The sequence below is a fragment of the Pan paniscus genome, chromosome 4, assembly GCF_029289425.2.
Source record: "Pan paniscus chromosome 4, NHGRI_mPanPan1-v2.0_pri, whole genome shotgun sequence".
NCBI lineage: Eukaryota > Metazoa > Chordata > Mammalia > Primates > Hominidae > Pan > Pan paniscus.
This window is the reverse complement of record NC_073253.2, coordinates 56269490-56280751: the sequence shown is the minus strand read 5'-3', so window position 1 is coordinate 56280751 and position 11262 is coordinate 56269490.

Genomic DNA, 11262 nt, shown 5'->3' with positions numbered 1-11262 from the left:
CAACGAGTATTGAAGTTTGTCATGAGATGGTTCCCCTTGAAGCAGATTTTGGGACAAGAGCTTGTATGCAAGCAGTTTAAGAAGGAAGTATTCTTATGGGAGACAAGTAAGGAAGTTGGGAAAGAAGGCCGAGGAAGCGGAGGAAGCCAAGCAAGGGTGTAATCTCAGACAAAGTTCCACACAAGGTAGCTTCACCCTTCACACAGGAAACCACTCACCCCCCAAAATCAGTAAAAAGACATTTCAGGGGAGCTGGGCAAGGTATGAGTATTAGTCCTTAAAGACTTACAGCTTAAATATGAATGAACAGCCAAGAATATTAGGTAGTAGAGGAACATCTCGAATATGCATGTCAAAGTACAAAGCAAACGAATCAAAACAAATTTAAAAAGAAGGAAACATAGAACAGAAGAAAAAACACTTAATTTTTCAATTAATATCCAAGAGATAAGCAAAGATATTGCATCTATGGAACAGGAACAGTAGGCTATAAAAAGGAATATTCAGGAATAGAAAAGAACACTTTTAAATTAAAAAAAAATAGTGGCTTGATATACTTTGAATGTTGTCTCCTCTAAATCTCATGTTGAATTATAATCTCCAGTGGCGGAGGTCGACCCCAGTAGGAGGTTTTTGGATCATGGGGTTGGATTTCTCATGAATGGTTTAGCACTATCCACTTGGTGCTGTCCCTGCAATAGTGTCATGCAGTGAGTGAATTCTTGCAAGATCTGGTTGTTTAAAAGTGTGTGGCATCTTCCTTCTTCTCTCTTGCTCCTGTTTTTGCCATGTGACATGCCTGCTCCCACTTCACCTTCTGCCAGAAATAAAAGCTCCCTGTGGTCTCAGAAACCCAGTAGATGCTGTTGCCGTCTGTGAACCATGAGCCAATTAAACATTTTTTGTTTATAATTTACCCAGTCTAAGGTTTTCCTTTATAGCATCTCAAGAACTCACTAACACATGGCTCAAACAATTCAGTAGAAGTGTTGATAGGTAAATTTGAAAATGTTTCCCAGAAGGGAGAACAAATAGAGAAATGGTCAGAAAATTAGATAAATCCTGATTGTCTATCATCTAATGAATTAGAATTTTTAAAAATGTGAAGAAATAAACCAAACTTTTAAAGAAATAATTAAGTTAATTTAGAAGAGCAGATAAATATGAGCCTTTATATCAAAAAGGTCTTATGGTATACTTAGACCAATGAATAAAAAGTAATTTACAATACAGCATATCATTTCAGGAAATTGGAGGAAAAGAGAAGTAAAATATTTTTGATAAAATAGAAACGGGGAATAGATCACACACCAAGGACAATGAATAACGGTATTGACCTCTTTATGGCAATGCTGGAAACAAAACGCCAATGGAAAAATGCCTTTAAAATTTAGAGGGAAAATGTTTTCCAGTCTTATTCCAGATAGGACACTACATCTAACCAATCTATCAATCAAGTATAAAGGTTAAAATAAATTCATTTTTACATATGCAAAGCCTTAAGAAATGTGCCTCCAATGTACCCTTTCTCAGAAAGCTATTTGAGCATATATTCCACCAAAACAGCTGAATAAACAAAGACAGAAATTTTTTATCTAAGCAAAGAGTATGCAGTACAATAAAGAGGCTAAGAAAGTCTCCAGGATGTTGGTGGAGAGAAGTTTTGAATGGCAGCTGTGCAGCAAGTCTAGAGAGCAACTGTTCCAGATTGAAGAAGCAGGATAGAAGTTTCCAGAAAGAATGTCTCTCCAAGTAAAAGAAGAAACTCATAGAATGTCTGACATATCTGAATATACTGAAAAGAATCATATTTTTGGCAGAGAATTTGGGGATATTATAATGATAGATATACAGAAAAGCAAGTCAATAACAACAAAAATATGAGGCAATTAATAACTTCAGAAAAAGGCAATTGTACAAGAAAGGAAATATAGTCATTCTACACTACTAGGCTCAGATATTAATAATATTTAGGTATTATTACCTATAAATATATGCATTTGTATATAATGTATAAACTGAAGATGGATTCAACAATAACAAACCTGTGATAACATTATATTGAAAAGACACAGAGAGAATGTGTATATGTCTATGTTTGAGATGGGATGGGGAGAGGAAAACTATCAAATACTTATCTTCTAAAGTGAGAAGTCAAAAGATAATGTCTAAATTGACAAATTCAGCAACATCGTAGTCATTATTAATATGGAAGTAATTATTATACTAAAGAAAGAAGTTAAAGCAGCTGAAAGTGCTTCCTGGGCTTGAGTCAAGGTAGAAAGGAATAGAGCTGGAGACCAGTGGTTTTATTATAATCCTTGTGGTGTTACTATGTTCTGTTGCATTTTACATTTGGTGCACATATTACTTTGGAGCTTAGAGCACATTTGGCCAAAGCAGGACACTGTGCATGGTGATTACCATCATTGCATGGTTCACAGTCCACCACCATTACTGTCCCCACAAATGATTTTAGCTATGACATAGCTGGGAATTGGTTCTCATGTTTCCATAACACTCTGTCATCACACAGAACAGCATTTGAAGTAGTATCCCCTCTCCATTTGCAGGATCTTCTTCCTACCTTTCATTAGAGCTGAGAAGTTTGGACTTCCCCAGCTCAAATTTACTGTTAGAAAGGGTTGCAGTTTTGAAAGAGCAGATGCTTCAGGAAAAGTCTGGCTCTGGGAGGAAAGGGGCAGGAACTTAGGGAGGAAATGCTGGAATAACAGCTTTGTGATGAGAAAAGGAGCAAGACTGGCTGTGCAGAAGCCTGAGGGGGTGAGGAGCCAATTTCGGGATAAAAAGAAAGGTGAAGTTTTTCTTCTCTTCCTTCCTCTGCCCCCAACTTCCATGCGCCTCCTTCCTTTCTCCCTTCTTTCCTTTCTGTGTTTGGATGAGAGAGGCAGAGAGACCTTAAAGTGGTGTCAGAATGGGGCTTATCCTCCTTTCCTTTTTCTTTCATCTAACTTGGCAACAATGAAGTCAGCAGTAAGTGGGAGTTAAGGGTTGAGCCTTGGTGCCTGGAGAGGGAAGCATGGGGGTAGTCTGATATGAGAGGGGTGTCCCCTTCCTACCACTTCAAAATTACAAGTCTTTTCATCAAGAACAGCTGGATGACAGAGAAGAAAGATTTGATGCTAACTTGACTAGAGGGACCTGAGGACTGCCGAATTTGTATAATATGCAAGAGTATGTATTTCCTCAGCAGCTTGGCAACCATCAACAGGTGGTGAAGGAAAGGCTATTTCTGGTTTTAGCTGTCAGATTGGGATATACCTTCTTACATAAGCAAGGTACCTAAAGAAGAGGTAGGAAATGAAATATTATGTCTCTGAACTCCTCTTCTCCATCATCCTTCTTCTCTTCCTTCTTTAACCACTGATGATAAGGGCACATTCCTGAGTTCTTCATATATGGTATCATGTGAAATCCCAGCCTGGATAAAGGTATTCCTCTTCTTAAAGTAGCTTCCAAAATAGAGTACACAAATCATATGTCAAATTCTCAGGCAGGTCCCAAACACCTAGCAGCTTAAGTTAGTTCTTTTTTTCTCTTCAACCCCATGCAACCGGAAATTGTTAAAATATTAAACACTGTTCTAACTCACAAAGTATTCCATTTTTCCTTCCTCAGCCTTTGTCTCCCAACTCTGGTTTCATGATGGGGGTGGTATGGAGGGAAGGTGTATTGAGGTAGGAGGTGCAGGCAGTCTAGAATTTGATATTTTAAGTGTTCGGTATTTCAGAGTATGGTGCTCCCACATCATGCTACTTCCTAGTCCTACTCAGCTTGTGTAAGAGTCCAGGGCAATTCCATGGCCATAATGGAATTATGGGGTGGAAGAGAGATAGTGTGCAGGCTTCCTTTAATGGACTGCAGATTGGTTTCAAAGTGTGTTTGCAAGTGCTGAAGAGTAGGGATAAAAATTTGAGATCTTCTAGGGCTGATTTTTTCTGTGTTTGAATAATTTGATCACAAGCATGTGTGCCCAGATACTTTCAGGCAGGAAGTCATTGCTTTGGCTGTGCCTCCTGTACCCTACCTTCTTTGTGGTGTTCTAGTTTTCAAGGGGTCATGGGGGTTTTCTGACAAGACATCCCCTTCAAAATCAAAATAATAATTTTAAAAAATCACATTTCATGTCTCCTACACTAAGAAGGAGGCACAATACTTGATAGTCTTCCTTGGGTTCTGGAGTCAATGTATTCCATTTTTGGGAGTGGATTTGAGTAGTACTTATAGAAGAACAGTGCTCGGCAGCAGGTGCAGCATGTGGTTCCAGCAGCACTGCCTTATTGACCTTATACACTGCAGAACCTCTTGTGTTAGAGATGTCTTTGGTGACAGAGATGCCTGGGGATTATGGAAGCCCCAGTGGAAGAAGTGCAATATAGATCCTGTGATTCCAGAACAGGACCATGTCATTTGCACCAGGCAGTCACTTATTGGAAATACAGCTTCTGGACATGCCATGGGGCCCTTGTAGAGAAGGAGCATGGGACATTCAGTGACAATGTGGCCCAAACTGCCCATCATGAGCTGAGTTCTAACAGACCATGTTGTAAGTTCAGGCAGGCCCAGCAGAACCTACTGTGAGGTAGACTTGGTACCTCCAGGATAGGGATAACCAGGAAGAAAGGACATAATGAGCTGCACGAGCAGGTGGCCCAGGCCCTTTTATCATTTACCATAGTCTTGCCGGCCCTCATTGCCTTGCCCTCAGGTCACCTCAAATCAGGAGCCTCCCTGCTGACAAGCTGTTGGGAATAACAAAGGCTAACCTTGGCTCACAATGGATAGGCTTGCTATGTGGGTTGTACAAGTGAAAGCTGACTGCTGCTGCATCTCATCCCCTTGCAGGAATGACCCTGAAGCAAAGCGGTTGATGGGAATCTTCCCAGTGTGTGCTGGATGAACTGTATGTTCAAACCATTTGATTAATCATGACATTTTACGGGCCAATAGAAGAAAGTGTATGCATCAGGGGTTGGGATTTGGACAGGTCATTTTTGGAGGAGAGTAAGAGGATGGCAAGATGGTGCCAGAAGCTGCTGTAACTGAGGCGGTTATCTGTACAAAGAAGTGGTCCAAAGGGTTTTGGAAGTAAATTTATCTTCCTTCAGTATGCTGCACATGGCCAGCCCTTTAACATAGGGCTGTTTATTACTCTAGCTCCCCTAGGTCCTTTTGGGAAAGTGTAGAGATCAAGGTAAAATATTTTCCTGCAATGGCATATGTCATCTGAAGTTAGGTACCTTATGAAACAAAAGATGCAGGAAACACAAAAACAGTTATGGCTACTTAGCAAAGAGGACAGGGCATAATGGAGGAAATGAGAGAATTTAAAAAGAGAAAGAGAAAGGAGAAGAGAGCAGAGGAGAGAATTTGGGAAGTATTAGGTTGGTGCAAAAGTAATTGCGGTTTTTACCATTACTTTTAATAGCAAAAACCGCAATAACTTTTGCACCAACCTAACATGTAGCACTCAAATGTGTACCTATATGTGGTATTGATTAGATCTTATTTGGAAAGATCTCAAAAGTTTTCAAGGTTTTTGTTTTTCTTTCTTAAGAGAACCAATAAAAAGGAAGAAAATCATTTTTTTGAAACGGAGGTAGCAATATATTGGAAGTCAGGAGACTTGTCCTTTCATCTTTACTTTGATACTCACTGATTTTGTGACTTAAGGTGATTCCTTTTTGGCCTTGGTTTTACTGTTTTTAGACTAACCAGTGGATTTAATGAACTCTGAGGTTCTTCCTAACGTTTGCTTATTTTCCTAACTTCTTTGAATAAAGACTCTGGAACAACGGAAGTACTGAAACAAATAACAATGAAAAAAGTGGGGAAAGTAATTGATTAAAAGGAGGAAGAACACTGCACAAAGAGGAAAGACCCATGAGAAAGGGGGAAACTAAGAACTTTTAGTTTTAAAAGTTTTTTCTAATTTTGATAGATTTAGGAGGTACAAGTACAGTTTTGTTACATGGATACACTGTGTAGTGGTGAAGCCTGGGCTTTTAGTGTTACGATCACCCAAATAGTGTAAACTGTACCCAGCAGTTAATTTCTCATCCGTTGTGTTTCTCCCACCCTCCTGCTTTTTCAAGTCTCCAATATCTATTATTTCACTCTGTCCATGTGTATACATTATTTAGCTTCTGTTTATCAGTGAGAACACATGACATTTGACTTTCTGCGTCTGAGTTATATCGCTTAAGATAATGGCCTCCAGTTTCATCTATGTTGTTGTTTCATTCTTTTTTATGGATGAGTAGCATTTCATGCTACATATAACACAACATTTTCTGTATCTAATAATCCATGGGTGGACATTTAGGTTGATTCAATGACCTTGCTACTGTGAATAGTGCCGTAATAAACATACAAGTCTATCTATCTTTCTGGTAGAACAATGTTTTTTACTTTTGTATATATACCCAGTAATGGGATTGCGCTGTAAAATGGTAGTTCTATTTTTAATTCTTTGAGAAATCTCCATACTGTTTTCCATAGAGGTTGTATTAATTTATATTGATGTAAATTACATGATGTACATTGATGATATTCCACCAACAGTGTATAAGTCTTCCCTTTTCTCTGCATTGTTATCAACATTTCTTGTTTTGTGACTTTAATAATGGCCATTCTGCCTGGTGTAAGAGGGTATCTCACTGTGGTTTTAATTTGCATTTATCCGATGATTAGTGGTATTGAGCATTCTTTGACATGTGTTTTGGCCACTTGTATGTCTTCTTTTGTAGAATGTCTGTTCATGTCCTTTGCCCAATATTTAATGGGTTTTTTTTGTTGTTGTTTTCCTGTTGAGCTGTTTGCACTCCTTGATTCTGGATATTAGTCCTTTGTTGGATGCATTGTTTGCAAGCACTTTCTTCCTTTCTGTAGGTTGTCTGCTTACTCTGTTGATTATTTCTTTTGCTGTGGTGAAGCTTTTTGGTTCAATTAAATCTCATTTGTTTATTATTGGTTTTGTTGCACTTGTTTTTGAGGTCTTAGTCATAAATTATTTGTCTAAGCCAATGTCCATAAGAGTTTTTCCTCGGTTTTCTTCTAGGATTTTTATGGTTTCAGTTCTTACATTGAGTCTTTAATCCATCCTGAGTTAATTTTTGTATATGGTGATAAGTAGGAGTCCAGTTTATTTCTTCTGCATATGGCTTTGAAATTTTCCCAGCACCATTTATTGAATAAAGTATCCTTTCTGCATTATATATTTTTGTCAATTTTGTCGAAGCTCAGTTGGTTGTAGATATATGACTTTATTTCTGGGTTCTCTATTCTGTTCCATTAATCTATGTGTCTATTTTTATACCAGTTCCAGGCTGTTTGGGTTACCATAGCATTGTAGTATAACTAGAAGTTGGGTAATGCGATGGCTCCAGCTTTGCTCTTTTTGCTTAAAATTGGTTTGGCTTTTAAGGCTCCTTTCCAATTCAGTATGAATTTTAGGATTGTTTTTAGTAATTCTGTGAAAAATGACATTGGTAATTCAATAGAAATAATATTGAATCTGTAGATTGCTTTTGGCAATATAGTTTTTTGCTTTTTTGTTGTTGTTGTTGTTGTTTTTTCAATGATGTTGGCTTTTCCAATCCATGAGCATGGGATGTTTTCCATTTGCTTATGTCATCTACAATTTATTTTAACAGTGTTTTGTAGTTCTCTTTGTAAAGATCTCTCTCCTTCTGGGTTAAATGTATTCCTGGGTATTTTATTGTTTTATAGCTATTGTAAATGAAATAGACTTCTTGATTTTGTTCTCAGCTTGATCATTATTGGTCTCACGCCTGTAATCCCAACACTTTGGGAGGCCGAGGTGGGCAGATCATGAGGTCAGGAGATCAAGACCATCCTGGCTAACACAGTGAAACCCATCTCTACTAAAAATACAAATATATATATATATATATATATATATATATATATATATATATAGCCAGGCGTAGTGGCCCACACCTGTAATCCCAGCTACTCGGGAGGCTGAGGCAGAATAGTTTGAACCTGGGTGGTGGCGGTTGCAGTGAGCTGAGATAGTGCCACTGCACTCCAGCCTGGGTGACAGAGTGAGACTCCATCTCAAAAAAGAAAAAGAAAAAAGGTACTAATTTTTATACATTGATTTTGTATCCTGAAACTTTACTAAAGTCATATATCAACTCTAGGAGTCTTTTGGAGGACTCTTTAGGGTTTTCCAGGTATAAGATCACATCATCAGTGAACAGATCATTTGACTTCTTTTCCAATTTTAATGCCTTTAATATTTCTTTCTCTTGTCTAATTGCTCTAAGACTTCCAGTACTATGTTGAACAGGTATCGTGAAAGAGGGCATCCTTGCCTTGATCTGGTTCTCAGAGAAAATGCTTTCAAATTTTTTCTATGCAGTACAATATTGACTATGGGTATGTTGTATATGGCTTTTATTATTTTGGAGTATGTTCCTTCTAGGCCTAGTTTGTTGAGGGTTTTCATCATGAAGGGATGTTGAACTTTGTTAAATGCTTTTTCTGTATCTATTGAGATAATTACTTGGTTTTTACTTTTAATTCTGTTTATGTAATAATTCACATTATTTATTTGCATATGTTGAACAATCCTTGAATTCCTGGAATAAAACCCATTTGTTTGCAGTGTATTATCTTTTAGATGTGTTGTTACATTCAGTTTGCTAGTATTTTGTTGAAGATTTTTACATCTATGTTCATCAGGAATATTGGCTCGTAGTTTTCTTCTTTTGCTATGTCCTTGCCTGCATTTGGTATCAGGATGATACTAGCTTCACAGAATGAGTTAGGGAGGAGTTCTTCTGTCTCAATTTTTTGGAACACTTTCAGTAGAATTGATGCCATTTCTTTGTAAATTTGGTAGAATTTGGCTGTGAATCTGTCTATGCTTTGGCTTATTTTTTTGGGAGGAGAATTAAAATTACCAATTCAATCTCACTACTGATTAATCATCCGCACAGGATTTCTATTTTCTCCTGGTTCAATTTTGGGAGATTGTATGTTTCCAGGAATTTGTCCATTTCCTCTAGGTTTTCTAGTTTGTGTGCATAGAGCTGTTCATAGTAGTCTCTGATGCTCTCTTGTATTTTTGTGATATCAGTTGTAATGTCTCTTTTTTCATCTCTGATTGTGCTTATTTGAATCTTCTGTCTTTTTTTTCCCTTGGTTAATCTAGTTAGTAGTCTATCAATTTTATTTATATCTTTTCAAAAAGCCAACTTTTTGTTTTTTTGGTTCATTGTATAGTTTTTTTTTGGTCTCCATTTCATTTCTGTTCTGATTTTTGTTATTTACTTTCTTCTGCTAGCTTTGGGTTTGGTTTATTCTTGTTTTTCTAGTTTTTGGAGGTGCAGTGTTAGGTTGTTAATTTGTAATTTTTCTATCTTTGTTTTTTTGATATAGTCATTTAGTGCTATAAACCTCCCTCTTAGTGCTGCTTTTGCTACATCCCAGAGATTTTGGTATGTTATAGCTCTATTTTCATGTGTTTCAAAAATTTTTTAAATTTTCATCTTAATTTTGTCTTTGACCCAAAGATCATTCAGGAGCAGGTTGTTTAATTTCATTGTATTTGTATAGTTTTGAGTGTTCCTCTTGGTATTGATTTCAAGTTTCATTCCACTGTGGCCCAAGAAGATAACTGATATAATTTTGTTTTTTGTTTAATTTATCGAGACTTGTTTTGTGACCTAACATGTTGCCTATTCTGGAAAATGTTCCATGTCCTGATGAGAAGAAAATATATATTCCATGGTTGTTGAATAGAATGTTCTGTAAATGTCTATTAGGTCCTTTTGGTCTAGAGTACAATTTAAGTCCAGAGTTTCCTTGTTAGTTTTCTGCCTCTATGATCTAGTGCTGTCAGTGAGGTGTTGGAGTCTTTCACCATTATTATATTACTGTGTATCTCTTTTCTTACATCTAATGTAATTTGTTTTATGCATATGGGTGCTCTGGTATTGGGTGCATGTATATTTAGAACTGTTACATTTTCTCATGGAATTGATCCCTATATCTTTATATAATGGCCTTCTTTATTACTCCATTTTCACACAGCTAGAAAGAACTACCTGAGACTGGGTAATTTATGAAGAAAATGGGTTTAATTGACTCAAAGTTCCACAGGCTTTACAGGAAGCATGGCTGGCAGGCCTCAGGAAACTTACAATCATGGTGGAAGGTGAATGGAAAACAAGCATGTCTTACCATGGTGGAGCAGGAGAGAGATAGGGAAGGGGGAAGTGCTACACACTTTCAAACAACCAGATATTGTGAGAACTCATTCATCATCATGAGAGTAGCAAGGGGAAAACCAACCCCCATGATCCAATCACCTCCCATCAGGACCCTCTCCCAACACTGGGAATTATAACTCAGCATGAGATTTGGATGGGACACAGAGCAAGACCATATCACCTACTTTGTCTTTTTTTTTTAACTGTTATAGTCTTTTTTGCATTTTCTTTTAGCTCATCAGCTATCATTAGTGTTAGTGTATTTTATGTGTGGCCCAAGACAATTATTTTCCTTTCAATGTTGCCCAGGGAAACCAAAAGATTGGACACTCCTGATTTCATCCATTCACATTCAAGGTTAATGTTGATATGTGAGGTTTTGTCCCTGTCATAATGTTAATTGTTACCTAGTGGCTTTGTAGTGCCAATTGTGTAATTGTTTTATAAGACCTGTGAATTATTTTGTACATTCATTTGTTTTTACAATAGTGAGCATTGACCTTTTGTTTCCAAGTTTTGAACACCTTAAAAACATTTCTTGTAGGACTGGTCTAGTGGTGATGAATTAGTTTAGCATTTGCTTGTCTGGGAAATATTTTATTTCTCTTTCTTTTATAAAGCTTAAATTTAGGAGGATACAAAATTTGTGGTTGACAGTTTTTGTCTTTAGGAAGTCTGAAAATAGGACCCCAATCTATTCTGGCTTGTAAAGGTTCTGCTGAGAAGTTTACTGTTAATCTGAAGGGATTTCCTTTATAGGTGATTAGATGCTTTTTTCTTGATGATTTTAGAAGTTTTTCCTTCATATTGACTTTAGAGGCCCTGATGACTATGTGCCTTGGTGAAGTCCATCTTGCAATGCATTTTCCTAGAGTTCTCTGAGCTTGTATCTGGATGTCTAAATCTGTCTCTCTCTCTTTTTTAGGTTTTGGGCTCTTTATCTTGCATTCAAAATTGATGATGAGAAATATCTATGAATGGCAGTAACCTGAAGAGG